The sequence below is a fragment of the Salmo salar genome, chromosome ssa22 (genome assembly GCF_905237065.1).
Source record: "Salmo salar chromosome ssa22, Ssal_v3.1, whole genome shotgun sequence".
Taxonomy (NCBI): Eukaryota; Metazoa; Chordata; class Actinopteri; order Salmoniformes; family Salmonidae; genus Salmo; species Salmo salar.
The window spans coordinates 19,061,227-19,080,000 of NC_059463.1; the positions used below are offsets into that span (position 1 = coordinate 19,061,227).

At 42.9% G+C, this 18,774-nt stretch overlaps 1 protein-coding gene across 3 annotated transcripts in view; it reads left to right on the forward strand.

Moving 5' to 3' along the window:
* Positions 1 to 18,774, forward strand: part of LOC106583035 (succinate--CoA ligase [GDP-forming] subunit beta, mitochondrial) — a 133,069-nt gene that overhangs the window by 22,287 nt on the left and 92,008 nt on the right. The window lies entirely within an intron of this gene.

The following is an 18,774-nucleotide window of genomic DNA, read 5'->3' on the forward strand; positions in this document are numbered from 1 at the left end:
TCTGCCACAGCACTGTCCTCTGTCTGCGGCATAGGCAAGATTCGGTAGATGGTATGGAGTACAGTATATACATATGAGATGAGTAATGTAGGGTATGTAATCATTTATATTAAGTGGCATTGTTTAAAATGACGAGTGATACATTTATTACATCCAATTATTAAAGTGGCTAGAGATTTAATAGAACCTGTTTTTCAGTGTCTCGGTCCCAGCTTTGATGCACCTGTACTGACCTCGCCTTCTGGATGATAGCGGGGTGAACAGGCAGTGGCTTGGGTGGTTGTTGTCCTTGATGATCTTTTTGGCCTTCCTGTGACATCGGGTGATGTAGATGTCCTGGAGGGCAGGTAGTTTGCCCCCGGTGATGCGTTGTGCAGACTGCACTACCCTCTGGGGAGAGTGTGGGCGGAGCAGTTGCCATACAGCCCGACAGGATGCTCTTGATTGTGCATCTGTACAAGTTTGAGTGTTTTCGGTGACAAGCCACATTTCTTCAGCCTCCTGAGGTTGAAGAGGCGCTGTTGCGCCTTCTTCACCACACTGTCTGTGTGGATGGACCATTTCAGTTTGTCCGTGATGTGTACGCTGAGGAACTTAAAACGTTCCACCTTCTCCACAACTGTCACGTCGATGTGGATAGGGGGGTGCTCTCTCTGCTGTTTCCAAGTCCACGATCATCTCCTTTGTTTTGTTGATGTTGAGTGAGGTTATTTTCCTCACACCACACTCCAAAGGCCCTCACCACCTCCCTGTAGGCTGTCTCGTCGTTGTTGGTAATCGAGCCTACCACTGTAGTGTCGTCTGCAAACTTGATGATTGAGTTGGAGGCGTGCATGGCCACACAGTCATGGGTTAAGAGGGAGTACAAGAGAGGGCTGAGAACGCACCCTTGAGGATTAGCAGGGTGGAGATGTTTCCTACCCTCACCACCTGGGGGCGGCCCGTTAAAGTCCAGGACACAGTTGCAGAGGGCGGGGTCGAGACCCAGGGTCTCGAGCTTAATGACAAGTTTGGAGGGTACTATGGTGTTAAATGCTATGCTGTAGTAAATGAACATCATTCTTACATAGGTATTCCTCTTGTGCAGATGGGTTAGGGCAGTGTGCATTGTGATTGCGTCATCTGTGGACCTATTGGGGTGGTAGGCAAATTGGAGTGGGTCTAGGGTATCAGGTAGGGTGGAGGTGATATGATCCTTGACTAGTCTCTCAAAGCACTTCATGATGACAGAGGTGAGTGCTATGGGGCGATAGTCATTTAGCTCAGTTACCTTAGCTTTCTTGGGGACAGGAACAATGGTGGCCCTCTTGAAGCATGTGGGGACAGCCGACTGGGATAGGGATTGATTGAATATGTCCGTAAACACCAGCCAGCTGGTCTGCGCATGCTCTGAGGACGCGGCTAGGGATGCCGCCTGGGCCGGCAGCCTTGCAAGGGTTTACACGTTTTAAATGTTTTACTCACGTTGGCCATGTCAGTATTATCCTCAAAGCAAGCAAAGAAGTTGTTTAATTTGTCTGGGAGCAAGACGTCGGTGTCTGCGATGGGGCAAGTTTTCTCTTTGTAATCCGTGATTGACTGTATACCCTGCCACATACGTCTCGTGTTTGAGCCGTTGAATTGTGACTTTACTTTGTCTCTCTACTGACGCTTATCTTGTTTGATTGCCTTGCGGCGGGATGAGCTACACTGCTTTTATTTTTATTCGTCATGTTTCCGGTCGCCTTGCCATGATTTAAAAGCAGTGGTTCGCACTTTTTGTGTGAATGCTGCCATCAATCCGCGGTTTCTGGTTAGGCAAAGTTTAATACTCACTGTGGGTACAACATCACCGATGCACTTGCTAATAAACTTGCTCACCGAGTCAGCGGTATACATCAATGATGTTGTCTGAGGCTATCTGGAACATAACCCAGTCCACGAGATTGAAGCAATTTTGAAGCGTGGAATCCGATTGGTCGGACCAGTGTTGAACAGACCTGAGCACGGGCGTTTCCTGTTTTAGTTTCTGTCTATAGCCTGGGAGCAACAAAATGGAGTCGTGGTCAGATTTGCCGAAAGGAGGGCGGGGAGGGCTTTGTATGCGTCGCGGTAGTTAGAGTAGCAATGATCCATGATGCTGCCAGCCCGAGTCGCACATTCGATATGCTGATAAGATTTAGGGAGCCTTGTTTTCAGATTAGCTTTGTTAAATTCCCCAGCTACAATAAATGCAGTCTCAGGATATATGTTTTCTAGTTTACATGGAGTCCAGTGAAGTTCTTTCAGGGCCGTCGAGGTATCTGTTTGGGGGGGATATACACAGCTGTGATTTGTAATCAAAGAGAATTCTCTTGGTAGATAATGAGGTCGGCATTTTGATTGTAAGGAATTCTAGGTCAGGTGAATAAAAGGACTTGAGTTATGATTACACCACAAGTCGTTATTCATAAGGCATACACCCCCGCCCTTCTTACCAGAGAGATGTTTGTTTCTGTCAGCGTGATGCGTGAAGAAACCAGCTGTAGCGACTCTGATAACATATCCCGAGTGAGCCGTGTTTCCATGAAACAGAGAATGTTAGTCTCTGATGTCTCTCTAGAAGGCAACCCTTGCTCAAATGTTGTCTACCTTGTTGTCAAGAGAGTATACTTTGGAGCGGTGAGCGATATGCCCGTCTACGGAGCCTGACCAGAAGACCGCTCCGTCTGCCCCTTCTGTGGCGTTGTTGTTTTGGGTCGCCTACTGGGATCAGATCCATTGTCCTGGGTGGTGGTCCGAACAGAGGATCTTCTTCGGGAAAGTCGTATTCCTGGTCGTAACGTTTGTAAGTAAAGCCCTGCCTTATCTCAACTCACTGGTCACCATATCAGCACCCACGCTTAGCACGCGCTCCAGCAGGTATATTTCACTGGTCACCCCCAAAGCCAATTCCCCCTTTGGCTGCCTTTCCTTCCAGTTCTCTGCTGCCAATGACTGGAACGAATTGCAAAAATCACTGAAGCTGGAGACTCATATCTCCCTCACTAGCTTTAAGCACCAGCTGTCAGAGCACCTCACAGATCACTGCACCTTTACATAGCCCATCTGTAAATAGCCCATCCAACTACCTCATCCCCATACTGTTATTTATTTACACTGCTCAAAAAAATAAAGGGAACACTAAAATAACACATCCTAGATCTGAATGAATGAAATAATCTTATTAAATACTTTTTTCTTTACATAGTTGAATGTGCTGACAACAAAATCACACAAAAATAATCAATAGAAATCCAATTTATCAACCCATGGAGGTCTGGATTTGGAGTCACACTCAAAATTAAAGTGGAAAACCGCACTACAGGCTGATCCAACTTTGATGTAATGTCCTTAAAACAAGTCAAAATGAGGCTCGGTAGTGTGTGTGTGTGTGGCATCCACGTGCCTGTATGACCTCCCTACAACGCCTGGGCATGCTCCTGATGAGGTGGTGGATGGTCTCCTGAGGGATCTCCTCCCAGACCTGGACTAAAGCATCCGCCAACTCCTGGACAGTCTGTGGTGCAACGTGGCGTTGGTGGATGGAGCGAGACATGATGTCCCAGATGTGCTCAATTGGATTCAGGTCTGGGGAACGGGCAGGCCAGTCCATAGCATCAATGCCTTCCTCTTGCAGGAACTGCTGACACACTCCAGCCACATGAGGTCTAGCATTGTCTTGCATTAGGAGGAACCCAGGGCCAACCGCACCAGCATATGGTCTCACAAGGGGTCTGAGGATCTCATCTCGGTACCTAATGGCAGTCAGGCTACCTCTGGCGAGCACATGGAGGGCTGTGCGGCCCTCCCAAAGAAATGCCACCCCACACCATGACTGACCCACCGCCAAACCGGTCATGCTGGAGGATGTTGCAGGCAGCAGAAAGAAATGTCCCTTTTTCAGCACCCTGTCTTTCAAAGATAATTCATAAAAATCCAAATAGCTTCACAGATCTTCATTGTAAATGGTTTAACCTCTATGGGCTAGGTGGAACGTCACCGTCCCACTCTATTCAACAGCCATTGGAAGAGCGTGGCCCGAAATATAAATACCTCAATTGCAATAATTTCAATTTTTCAAACATATGACTATTTTACACCATTTTAAAGATAAGACTCTTGTTAATCTAACCACATTGTCCGATTTCAAAAAGGCTTTACAGCGAAAGCAAAACATTAGATTATGTTAGGAAAGTACATTGCTCAAAATAATCACACAGCCATTTTCCTAGCAAGCATATATGTCACAGAAACCCAAAACACAGCAAAATGAAGCACTAACCTTTGAAGATCTTCATCAGATGACACTCCAAGGACATTGTTATACAATACATGCATGTTTTGTTCAATCAAGTTCATATTTATATCATAAAACAGCTTTTTACATTGGCGTGTGATGTTCAGAAAATGTATCCCCACCTAAAACTTCTGGTGAATTTACTAAATTACTCATCATAAACGTTGACAAAATACATAATTATTTTAAGAATTATAGATCCAGAACTCCTTTATGCAATCGCTATGTCAGATTTTAAAATAGCTTTTCGGCGAAAGCACATTTAGCAATATTCTGAGTACATAGCTCAGCCATCACAGCTAGCTATTTTGACACCGGCAACTTAGGTGGACACTAAACTCAGAATTAGTATTACACAAATTGTATTACCTTTGCTGATCTTCGTCAGAATGCACTCCCAGGACTGCTACTTCCACAACAAATATTGTTTTTGTTCAAAATAATTCATAGTTATGTCCAAATACCTCCGTTTTGTTTGTGCGTTCAGGTCACTATCCGAAGGGAAACGCGCGAGGGCATTTTGAGACAAAAAAAATTCAAAATGTTCCATTACCGTACTTAGAAGCATGTCAAACGCTGTATAAAATCAATTTTTATGATATTTTTCTCGTAAAATAGCGATAATATTCCAACCGGACAATAGTGTATTCATTCAAATAGGAAAAGAAAAGCACAGCGAGGTCTCGAATGTGCATATCCAATCTCTTAGTCACCAGGCAGACCACTGTCAAACTGAGCTCCTATTATCTGCCCAGAGACAGGAGACGCCGCAATCCGCTTTCTGAAGGCTTTAGAGAGCCAATGGAAGCCTTAGAAAGTGCTACGTAACCCCAGAGATACTGTAGTTTCGATAGAGAACCAAAAGAAGAACTACAAATTCTGAGACAGGCCACTTCCTGCTTGGAATTTTCTCAGGTTTTTGCCTGCCATATGAGTTCTGTTATACTCACAGACACCATTCAAACAGTTTTAGAAACTTCAGAGTGTTTTCTATCCAAACATTGTTTTCCGTGCTTGTTCAATGAACCATAAACAATGAATGAACATGCACCTGTGGAACGGTCGTTAGACACTAACAGCTTACAGACTGTATGCAATTAAGGTTACAGTTATAAAAATGTAGGACACGAGGCCTTTCTACTGACTCTGAAAAACACCAAAAGAAAGATGCCCAGGGTCCCTGCTCATCTGCGTGAACGTGCCTTAAGCATGCTGCAAGGAGGCATGAGGACTGCAGACGTGGCCAGGGCAAGAAATCGCAATGTCCGTACTAAGACGCCTAAGACAGCGCTACAGGGAGACAGGACGGACAGCTGATCGTCCTCGCAGTGGCAGACCATGTGTAACAAAACCTGCACAGGATCAGTACATCCGACCATCACACCTGCGGGACAGGTACAGGATGGCAACAACAACTGCCCGAGTTACACCAGGAACGTGCAATCCCTCCATCAGTGCTCAGACTGTCCGCAGTAGGCTGAGAGAGGCTGGACTGAGGGCTTGTAGGCCTGTTCTAAGGCAGGTCCTTGCCCAACATCACCGGCAACAATGTCGCCTATGGGCACAAACCCACCATTGCTGGACCAGACAGGACTGGCAAAAAGTGCTCTTCACTGACGAGTCGCGTTTTTTTTCTCACCAGGGGTGATGGTCGGATTCGCGTTTATCGTCGAAGGAATGAGCGTTACACAGAGGCCTGTACGGGATCGAGGTGGAGGGTCCGTCATGGTCTGGGGCGGTGTGTCACAGCATCGGACTGACCTTGTTGTCATTGCAGGCAATCTCAACGCTGTGCGTTACAGGGAAGACATCCTCCTCCCTCACGTGGTACACTTCCTGCAGGCTCATCCTGACATGACCCTCCAGCATGACAATGCCACCACGCACAGAACGAGCAGTATGGCTGATTTCCTGCAAGACAGGAATGTCAGTGTTCTGCCATGGCCATCAAAGAGCCCAGATCTCAATCCTATTGAGCACGTCTGGGACCTGTTGGATCGGAGTCCATGAGGAGGAGATGCACTGCAGTACTTAATGCAGCTGGTGGCCACACCAGATACTGACTGTTACTTTTGATTTTGACCCCCACTGATGTTCAGGGACACATTATTCCATTTCTGTTAGTCACATGTCTGTAGAACTTGTTCAGTTTATGTCTCAGTGGTTGAATCTTATGTTAATACAAATATTTACACATGTTAAGTTTGCTGAAAATAAACGCAGTTGACAGTGAGAGGACATTTATTTTTTTGCTGAGTTTATCTTCTTCTTGTATAACAGTACGAGAAATAATTATGTTCTGAACTGCTAATAAGTGTTGTGTTTCAACACTGCTATTTAGTAGCCAGTAGGTGTAAGCCAGCAGGGGTGTAAAAGGGTCTATGCTAAAATCCTGCGCTCTGAATGTGATACTTATTTGTGACTCACCACCTGGATTTGGTCTTATGTATCAACATTTGAAATTGTGTAGAGACTCAGAGTTACAAAATGGTATATCATACACTGCATTTGAGGAACAATGGGAAAGTAATTATGCTTTGAAAGTTGATTAACCTTGTAAACTGACTTTTGAGGAAATGGCTTTTGAATGTTTTGGTATCTAGTGTAGAGCTGTCTTCTTTGTCTACACCCATTCAGCATTGTTCACACCCACTTAAGCCCCACCCATCTCGTTTCGCTCTCAGAGCGTTCAGAGCGCACACTTGATGCTCTGGCCGATTTATGTTTACCTCTGGATAACATGAAAACAGCCTAACCAGCTCAGCTGGCAACAATTGCATTACTCTTTTTTGCCGACGTTTTCTGACACCGGTCATATTCAACGGGAGTTGTACACTTTAGCTTAAGACATGTAGCTAGATAAGCAATGAACCTAGCTAGGTAAACAACGTGTAAGATGACACACATCGCATAATGTTAGCTAACAAGCCAACCAGCTAACGTTAGCTCGTTAAACAACAATGAATATAGTGCCAAATCATGTCGTTACTAACCTGCATGAATCTGCTGGGGGCTAAGCGACCTGGTTCAATGTTAGCTAGCTAACATTAGGCTCTATCTAGCAAAGCAAATGGTTCTGGGATACGAATAATAACGTCATACACGTTAGCTAGCTTTCTAGACTATCTTACCCGTATACATCATCATGCATGATGGACGCGTCTCCCTGTCACGGATGCCATGCCACGGTTGCCCTTAGTTTGAAGATGTAATCCGGAGACAGGTGTTTTTTCCATGTCTTTAGCTATCATACTCTTAATTCCACTGATTTTCAAAACTCGATCCTCCAGAAGGTGGAGAGCAACACTTATACAGCTCCACTACAGAATACATTTTTTTTTTTAAAGCTGCGTTCGACAGGATTACCAACACAGACTGACCAGCTCAAATAGACAGAAGCCTTCTATATGGCAGACCAATCCGAACTCCTCATTATCTCAGCCAATCATGACTAGTGGGAAGGTTGCTTACTTTTTCTGAGGCTTAACCAACAAGGCTTGAAATTGAACAATTGTATTTGTATTTATAGATGGCATACCAGTTTGTTATCAAGGCACATGAAAGTTCACATGTTCCAGAAGGCATTTCTGCCAAAAAAAGAATTTTCATAAAAAAACAACAACAAAAAACATTCAAATGGCTCTTCTGTAAAGTCGTGACTTGCGACATATGCCTACTTTCCTGAAACGGGTCAAATTTTTTTAGCTGATACAGAATAAAGAAATCCCAGGATATGGTCAGATGATTAGTTAGCTTTATTCAGATTGCCAAATATTTTTCCAAAAGCAATTGGACTTGGTATGATGTGGGTCTTTACCGTCTTATGTGGACAGTGGCTTCACTCCTGCTCGTTTAGTGCTCTCTCTACATCACTTTTCCAAATGCTTTTTCCAAAATGACTTCGGTCAAATATACATTTCTACCAAAATACAAATATAAAGTGATATGTCGTATTGGGACTTTTAGTTGGAATAAAATAATAATAAATATCAGAATGTTTAACAGCAACCTAATTCTGAAATCTTCCCTTTAAAGCTGTAACTTTTGGACAACCTGACTAAATTCACGTAGAAATGGGAGTTATGGATCTGTCATTCACATTGATAGCGAGTCTAAGAAGCAGTATATCTGTTCTAATGTGTGCTATTTCTATGGATTCTGTTCTAATGTGTGCTATTTCTATGCGTTCTGTTCTTAAGTTTTGTTTTGCCATCTTTTTCCTTTTGATTTTGTACACCAGCTTCAAACAGCTGAAAATAAAAATGCTATTTCCTACACTATATTTAATGGTTTAGTCACAAACTGAAATTAGGCAAACTATTAGAATTTTAGCAACAAGGAAATGGCGGAGTGATTTCTGCATAGTGCACCTCTTAATGTAAAAAGGCTTCTCTTTGTCTTGAAGTGCTTTGCGCTGACATTTTGTGATCACTAGCTAAATGTCAAGATCGTAGCTGGAAGCACAACTCTCTCAAAATGTTGTGGTGCTACAGTGTCTCTCATTGGTACTTTTTTTATCTTGCTTGAACTTGGTGGCATTAGAACGTTGCGGCCCCGCCCAACCGCGGGGAAAACAACTTGTGCTTACCTAGGTTACTTCATTGGCTCACAGCAACAACAAAAAAAATTTGGTTTGCTTGCTATAGTCAATTACAAAACGATACTGAACTAAAATATAAATGCAACATGCAACAATTTCAAAGATTTTACGTAAATCAGTCAATTGAAATAAATGTATTTGGCCCTAATCTAAGCATTTCACATTACTGGGAATACAGATATCGATCTGTTGGTAACAGGTACCTTTAAAAAAATAAGTAGGGGCCTGAATCAGAAAACAAGTCAGTATCTGGTGTGACCACCATTTGCCTCCATGCAGCGTGACACATTGGCTTCATGTAAAGTTGATCAAGCTGTTGATTGTGGCCTTCTCTGAAGTTGCTTGATATTGGCGGGAAGTGGAACACAATTTTGTGCACGTCTATTCAGAGCATCCCAAACATCCTCAATGGGTGACTTGTCTGGTGAGAATGCAGGCCATGGAAGAACTGGAACATTTTCAGCTTCCAGAAATTGCTCACAGATCATTGTGACATGGGACCCTGTATTATCATGCTGAAACATGAGGTGATGGCGGGGGATGAATGTCGCAATAATGGGGCTCAGGAGCTCATCACTGTGTCTCTTTGCATTCAAATTGACATTGATAACATGCAGTTGTGTTTGTTGTCCATAGCTTATGCCTGCCCATACCATAACCCCACCTCTACCGCGGGGCACTCTATTCACAACGTTGACATCAGCAAACCGCTTGCCCACACGACACCATACACCTGGTCTGCTGTTGTGAGGCTGGTTGGACGTACTGCCAAATTCTCTAAAACAACGTTGGAGGCTGCCTAAGGTAGAGAAATGAATAATAAAAATGGCAACATCACTGGTGGACATTCCTGCAGTCAGCATGCCAATTGCATGCCAGCAATGTGGATTTGTTTTCTTTGAAACAAAACCCTACATTTCCAAATTCATGTTTCTCAATTCTGATTAGCCTAAACTTAAATGATCCAATACTGTCTTCCAGTATAAAAAAAACCATATAAGAAGCCCTAGTCACTGCTATATGGTTTTGTGTCAATGTTTATACATGTGAAGTTCCTTGTCACTGCCTGGGTATATCATATTGAGTAAAAACAGAGGCAAGAGCGCTAAATGTGTTCACTGATGCATACCCTCCCAGGTTAAGTCTCTCCAGCTCTAATTTCCAGTAACAGAGTTATGGCCTTTCATGTTTTATGAATTCACCACTCAGTAACATTGTCCTTTTTTCATTTTCACAATGACAATGAATGAGACTGGATCCCCTAGTGCTTTTTTCTCCTTTTCTTCTTCTGTTTCCAAGGCCTATTCATAAAAAAATGGTCTGTGTAGGCCTACTTTCTCTTTTTCTACCTCAGTGGATAGATGTGTGTGTGTGTGCATTTGATCTATGTGAGGGGAGTAGTGTATGCATGTGATGTGTTTGTGCCCTAAATGTGAGTTTATTTTGCCTCTCACTCAAACCCTTGTCATTTTTTTTGTCTTATGTTGCACCTACCCCATATTTTCCAGGAATATTCTTAACATGTTACTGAATATATCCTGAGTATTTTCAGATGTCATTATCAACAAAGTACAGTAAATGTAAAGCACATGAAATCAACCGTGTAATGTTTGGATTCAGTCTTCTCAGGTTAACTGTTGTGTCCAACTTTAGTCAAAAATGTTCCCATTATCTCCAAACTGTTCCCTTTTCAATTGCTACCATGCTTATGCATTTCATATTTCTTCTGTAAGATGCATTTCAATTTAGCCCTATCCATATAGGCAAATTCCCATGAGTGTAGGGTTAATAGCACTGGGTAGGTAGTCTCCAGAGCGCTAATGAAGATAATTACTGTAGAACGAGTGTCTCTGGGGAGGGCAGCCTCCTGCCAGCCACCCCTTACTGCTATCTCTCTCCTGGTGCAGGCCTGCAGTGCATGCACAACTCAATACCCTAGCCACACTAGCTTCTCCGTCATGTGTGTACTAGCAAGCGATGTAGCAAGCTAGGTAGTGCTAGGTATCAACAGCCAATCTTGTACGGTCTGGAAGCTATAGTGAGTGTTGATTAGTGCACAGCGATATCGCAGAGTATGCATAAAGTTCAGCATTCCCCAAAGTAGGTCCCACACTGTTCCCGCTCCCTCGCCGCTGCTCGCATCGGCCAATGGTCCTCCCACACGCTCCAATGTTTCAACGTTCCCAATGTGCTCTGTGGATCTCGGCCGTTAATCTTGAGTTAGTAATGACTTAACCTTGACTCAGCAGTGACTTGACTTCGCTGTGACTTTTCCATGACTTACAGCACTTTACTGCTAAAAGAGTCAAACAGGAAATTAAATAAAATGAAAGAGAATCCTGTGAAAGTACATACTGTATGTGCCTGAAAATACTGTCAAATGGGAATGGCAAGCAAACTATGGAAATGCAATTTAAACGACAATCACCATGTTTTCTCTCTCGCTACGGCTTCAAGATTTCAAATGTTGGCACTGTAGTACTTCCTATGACAAATCACACACTAATCATGCATCCCAGCATGTTGTCCCTTTTGCGGTGAAAGAAACACAAATAACTGCATTTAGGCAGAGAGAACAGGCAATGGGATAAAAGGGCTATTTGTGAGAGTGAAAGTGTGGCTTTAGACCTTCCTTGGTATAACCGTGGTTATGCAGACCGGTATGTGGGTGTTAGTGTACTGGGGAATAAAGTGCTGTGGGGGTGTCTCACTCCTCTATTGTTTGGTGCAAGCTAACTGTCAGCGCCTGGAGGGACTCCGCCAGCCTCACTTCCTATTCAGCAGCTGTTATTTTGGGATCTTTTTCTCCCTCTTTGGTGGGAGAGACTAGCCATCCCTAATCGCTCTGAAGTGTGTTTTCTGCTCCCCCTCTCCAACTGTTCGCCAGGTACACGACAGCTGCTTTATTTATGCTGGTGTTTTTCAAGTTGCCTGGAATTAAAAGGAGTAACAAAATAACTTTTTCCTCCTCGGCAGACTTTGTCAGAGCTTGTCAAGTCAGATTTACTATTGAGCGCCACTGGTTTTATTACCCCAAACTCATGCTAGCCTGTTAATGATCTACTCACAGATGTGAGAGCTCTCAAGGCAATGTTGGATCTGAAATGCAACCCATTCCATCCTAAAGATGTCTCCTTTCTGTTGAGTCCTCAGAGACCCAACACCACTTCTCCTTTTACTATGTTATTATTTTAAGAGGCAGGTGTTATTATGCTGAAACACTGTAGTCTAGTTCTTTCTGCAGACTTCATAAAACTCAGCGTGTACACTAGGGCTGTGAATTGCCAGGAACCAATACAATATCACAATACTTAGATAAGGTGCTGATACAATATGTATTGGGATTCCATACTGTATGTATTGCGATTCGACACTGTGATTTAAAAAATAATGATTTATTACGATTCGATGTTCCAAACATATTGCTCACTACATGTCTGCTAGAGTGAGACGAGAGGGAATGAGAAAACGAGTTTTGATCAGTCATGGAAATAAAGTGCTGGAAAATAAATGTTCTCCTTACTTATTTTTTTAATTAAGATGGAGAACAAGCTATGAAAAACAAATACTGGAGTTTTGGTGCAGGCACAGCCGACGAGCTCAAAAATATATTGTGGTATTGTCAAAAATAATATTGCGATATCTCGTAAAACATATCCTGACTATGTAGCCTAACTGTATAGATTTTTTTTCTCCAGAATGTTATGAAGAGTGATCAGATGAATTGCAATTAATTGCAAAGTCCCTCTTTGCCATGCAAATGAACTGAATCCCCCAAAAAACATTTCCACTGCATTTCAGCCCTGCCACAAAAGGACCAGATGACATCATGTCAGTGATTCTCTCATTAACACAGGTGTGAATGTTGACGAGGACAAGGCTGGAGATAACTCTGTCATGCTGATTTGAGTTCGAATAACAGACTGGAAGCTTCAAAAGGAGGGTGGTGCTTGGAATCATTGTTCTTCCTCTGTCAACCATGCTTACCTGCAAGGAAACACGTGCCGTCATCATTGCTTTGCACAAAAAGGGCTTCACAGGCAAGGATATTGCTGCCAGTAAGATTGCACCTAAATCAACCATTTATCGGATCATCAAGAACTTCAAGGAGAGCGGTTCAATTGTTGTGAAAAAGGCTTCAGCGCGCCCAAGAAAGTTCAGCAAGCGCCAGGACCATCTCCTAAAGTTGATTCAGCTGCGGGATAAGGGCACCACCAGTACAGAGCTTGCTCAGGAATGGCAGCAGGCAGGTGTGAGTGCATCTGCACGCACAGTGAGGCAAAGCCTTTTGGAGGATGGCCTGGTGTCAAGAAGGGCAGCAAAGAAGCCACATCAGGGACAGACTGATATTCTACAAAAGGTACAGGGATTGGACTGCTGAGGACTGGGGTAAAGTCATTTTCTCTGATGAATCCCATTTCCGATTGTTTGGGGCATCCGGAAAAAAGCTTGTCCGGAGAAGACAAGGTGAGCGCTACCATCAGTCCTGTGTCATGCCAACAGTAAAGCATCCTGACACCATTCATGTGTGGGGTTGCTTCTCTCCAAGGATGTGGCCCAGAAGTTAATTGACAGCATGCCAGGGTAGATTGCAGAGGTCTTGAAAAAGAAGGGTCAACACTACAAATATTGACTCTTTGCATCAACTTCATGTAATTGTCAATAAAAGCCTTTGACACTTTATGAAATGCTTGTAATTATACTTCAGTATTTTATAGTAACATCTGACAAAAATATCTAAAGACACTGAAGAAGCAAACTTTGTGAAAATGTATTTGTTTCATTCTCAAAACTTTTGGCCACGACTATGTATTGAAGTTCAGGTGAGATATTATTTAAAATGGCACTCTCACATCTGAACTTCAACACACACACACACACACAGCTAGTGTTCAGAGTTTAGACTACAAGGTGACTAAGAGGAGGGAAGTCCATGGAGTCCCAGAGAACCTCACACTTAGTGCCAATAAGTAAAGGACAGGGAACTTGTTTCTGTTTGCCTCATGGAGCTTTGGAACATGTTCCGCTAAAGTGAAGTGGACATGAGAGAGAGAGAATGCAATGTGTTACCTTTTTAAACAAGGACATAGGTCAGACACTCACAACACCCAACTTACCCACTAACACGCAACACTGCCTCCACTCACTTATAACATGCAACACCTAACACTACTAGATGAGGAACAAACCATCAGACTGAATACTGGTTGTTGCTGTGTTTCTAAAAAAGACCCCAGAGAAGTTTCACGAGAGGGTCAGCTCTGAGCTCAGTCTGTGGCTTTGAATAACTTAAGCGTGGGTAAATGCATTGCCCAAAGTAGGGCAACAGAAGGGTTTTGAATGGAAGCAGTGGACGCGAAAAGCAATTCATATTACATCTGGTGCCCTGCCATTGAACTGTGTTATACTCCAGTTAGACAGACTGTCTGGCCATCATGAATGTAGGATGGAGCCAGTGTGCCACTGCCATAGGGACTGATGTAATTTTGTTTCACCCTAGAACTTCTCAGACACCCCCTTCAAAGAAAGAAAACAGGCCTACTTGTGGAACACGATTCCTTCCAGGCAGAGCCACAGGACCCGCATATGCCCCTCATTATTCAGTGTTGTAAGGGAGACTAACCAGCATACTGTAGTAGGCCTAGGCCGCTTCCTATGGAAGCTGGGCGTTTCTGCTCTAATGAAGTCTCCAGTGCGCCTTACCTGGAAGGGGGTAGCAGTGAACAATGCATGCAATACAATACTACGCCATCAAAAAAAGACTCATGTTACTCTTAAAGCTCCCAATGCAGTCAAAAATGTGTTTTTATTTTTCCTGTGGTTTATATATCTTTCCACACTAAAAAGTTGGAATAATACTGTGAAATTCTGAAGGTTATGATGATGATGATGATGATGATGCTGTTTTAGTGTAAGAGCTGTTTGAAAAGACGGCCTGAAATATCAGCCTTGGTGGGAGGAAGTTTTGGCCATCCATGGTAACATCACCATGCGGTGAATTAGTTAATAGACCAATAAGAAAGAGATTCAAACCTCTCTGCCAATAGCAGCACATTTTCAGTATCCCCCTCCTGACTTAGACCACTCCCAGACAGTCCTAGCAAAATTCTTGCTTTAGAAATTGCCCTTCGCTAAGAAGCTATTTTTGTTTTCAATTAAAATGGTCAGAAATAAACAATCACAGTAAGGTACTTAATTGTTACGCAGAAATGATTTGATATTGAGATGAAAATGGCTGCATTGGACCTTTTTTTTTACATGATTCATGCTTTAGAAAGTAATTTGGTCTGTGCACAAGCTACTTCTCATGAATGCACATACTATTTTCTTCATAAACTACTGAAAACAAATTGAATGGATGACCAGAAAGGTAGATTTGAACACATTGATTTAAATAAGTATTACTACGGGCTATTGTTGCACATTTTGGGGAATATTCAGCGGTGGAAACTTTCCATGGGAATTAACGGGAATATATGGAAATTAACAGAAATGTATGCAAATGAATGTTAATATCATTTAAATGTAGATTTTTTTTTTTGCATTGGAAATATTTACCATATCATATGGAGACAGTAGTAGACATAATTGCGAATTGATTAAATCCTTCCAATAGAAATAATAAAAAAAAAAGATTTAGTTTAATTGAATGAGTTCACTCTTCACATGGTATGATTTCACTGAACAAAAGGGAATATTGAATGATCCCAATGATCCATCGCATCTCCCAAAAACGTTTTCAATGATAGTCTAGAAACTAAAGGGGAAAGAGCCTCAGATCCACAAAGTCCCTTCCACCAGGTGGCTGATGAGATATGTTGGCACAACTGTCATATTGCATATCCATCCCAAACTTCTTGCTTGGAAGTGTACTTCGCCAGACTGCCAAGAACCTTGCCCTCATCCAGGCCAAGGTGGCAAGACACAGTAGAGATGACACCATAGACCTTGTTGATCTCTGCACCAGACAGGATGCTCTTGCCAGCATACTTGGGGTCCAACATGTACGCTGCGGCGTGTATGGGCTTCAGGCAGAGGTCTTCACACTTTTTGTATTTCAGAACTGCAGTTTCCTCTGCTTGAAGCAATATTGAAGAGGGCAGGGCAGTACGGAATTCTTCTCTTACATGTGCAAGCAGAGTCTGAACATCAGACAGGATGGCATTGTCTCCCTCAGTCCGTGCGATGGCTACTGCTATAGGTTTCAGGCTGCTTACCACTCTCTCCCAAAATACATCATCCAGGAGGATCCTCTTGATGGGGATGTCCATATCGGCAGACTGTGATATGGCCATTTCTTGGAGAGACTCCTTCCCCTCCAAGAGGCTGTCCAACATGATGACAACACCACCCCAACGGGTGTTGCTGGGCAGCTTCAATGTGGTGCTCTTATTTTTCTCACTTTGCTTGGTGAGGTAGATTGCTGCTATAACTTGATGACTCTTCACATACCTAACCATTTCCTTGGCTCTCTTGTAGAGTGTATCCATTGTTTTCAGTGCCATGATGTCATTTGAGGAGCAGATTCCATGTATGAGCAGCACAGCCAATGGGTGTGATGTGAGGGTAGGACTCCTCCACTTTAGACCAAGCAGCCTTCATGTTCACAGCATTGTCTGTCACTAGTGCAAATACCTTCTGTGGTCCAACGTCATTGATGACTGCCTTCAGCTCATCTGCAATGTAGAGACCGGTGTGTCTGTTGTCCCTTGTGTCTGTGCTCTTGTAGAATACTGGTGGAGATGATGTGTTAATTATTGCACACAAACATTCGACCACCCATCAGAGATGATTGCAATGCAATCTGCTTTCTCTGATTTGCTTGACCTTCACTTGAACTCTGCATCCAGCAAGTGAGTAGATAAAGCATGTCTGGTTGGAGGGCTGTATGCTGGGCGAAGAACATTCAGAAATCTCTTCCAATACACATTGCCTGTGAGCATCAGAGGTGAACCAGTTGCATACACAGCTCGAGCAAGACATTCATCAGCATTTCTCTAACTACGTTCCTCCATTGAGTCAAAAAATCCTCTGATTCCAGGAGGACCATGAGTTGTTGCTATCGATAAGGTGTCTGATTCAAAATTTTCACCGCGCATAGAAGTAGAGGTACTTTTGTCAGAGGTTGCTTGTTGTGAGGGAACTTTATGCACTTGGCCAGATTCTGTATCTTTGTTGCATTCTTGTCATATGTATTTGCACAGTATTTGCAAATGTACACAGCTATTCCTTCTACATTAGCTGCAGTGAAATGTCTCCACACATCAGATAGTGCCCTTGGCATTTTCCTGTAAAGATTAGAAAAAAATGAGTAAAGAAACAACAAATACAATTCCATGTACAGATAAATAGTTAAGCAGTTAGATTAAACAACTCCTTTGTAAATTAAATGTTTTAAAATGAAACATGTATGGAAACAGGTGAATTAACATTCCTCAGTTAGCAGGCTCAAGCAAGCTAAAACCCACATGTTAGCAAAAACTAACTAGCAGAAATGTTTAACAAGTTAGAAATGATTTAAACACATTTTGCTGTAGGCTACTATTTACTAGTTAACAAAAAATATTGTATGTCATATCAAATATATTCACCCCACCCAGTATTGTAATCAAAACTTACCAGAAAGCATGTAGTCCTTGGCTCCTACAGTGTAGTAGTGTGGGCTCAGTACCATATCATTATTGTGCAAGACCTTGTGATGGAAGAATGCACTGTGCATGCAGAGGGTTGCAATTCCATTGAATTGGGGATAGTTTAACCGAAATATGCCACAAGACCTAGAATTGCCTTATGTTTAACCCACAAAAAAGGTTCACTGTTATAAACTAACTTTTTTGTTGAATTTAAGCAAAATTCCCGGGCTTAATTGCCCATGGAAATTTCCTGGAAAGTTTCCGACCCTTTGCAACCCTACTGTGGGCTAAGTTATTGATGTTCACACTGTGTCATGCAGCCTACTGTAGATATGTTTTATAGGAAGTGTAGGTTTGACCTTGTTGCCTTGCTTCCCCTTTGAGGTTAAGCAGGGTCAGAGTTCCTCCCTTTAGTTAGTCGTGGATGCCGTCGAGATGGCCTAGTGCTCTCAGCCATCTCCTCTCTCCTCTTCTCATGAATGATGGAGAGGCTCCCAGGCAGCTCTGTTTGAGAGTCAGTGCTTGGCCTTGTCAGACCCCTCGCACCACTAAGTCAGATGGCAGCAGCCCCTCCCCTTCCACTCCTCATCTGCATCAGCCTTCAGTCAACCCTTCCTTGTCAGGATTCATTTTTTAAAGGATGTCTGAAATATGGCTTGTTTGATCATCCCCTCAGACTTTGTTACACTTGAGGAGGCCTTCATTATTCATCAGCGGGGCTTGTAGTGGATCACGACGGGATTACGCCTGCTGGAGTCACACACACGTTCTTAAGCAGGGATGGAATAAGAAAGGAGAAATTAATTATCATTTGCAAAATGCATTATCATGATGTGGCAAGTGACACTTTGCTTCTTGAAAGCACAATATCTTGAAAACTTGACTGCTGACATGCAAAACATTTTGGGGCTCTATCAACAGTGGACTAATGGGGGGGGGGATGCCAAAATATAGTTTATTAGTAGATTTTACCTTTAAGTCTTGGAAATGCTGCACATTTTTTTAATTTTTTATTTTTTTAGCATTCTGAATTTCCGTTACGGCAATGGCTTTGTTTTCCTTAACAATGTTAGACAGACTGCAGTCAGGGTAATGTGCCCATCTGACAACACTGAGGGCGTTTAACCTTAACACAGGTGTCTCACAGTAAAACCCAACGTCTGTTTAATAGTGCCAACAGCTGGAGCTGACAGCCTAGCTGCATCTGCTGACTGAGCAAACAGTTTGAACACATCCTAGGCCTG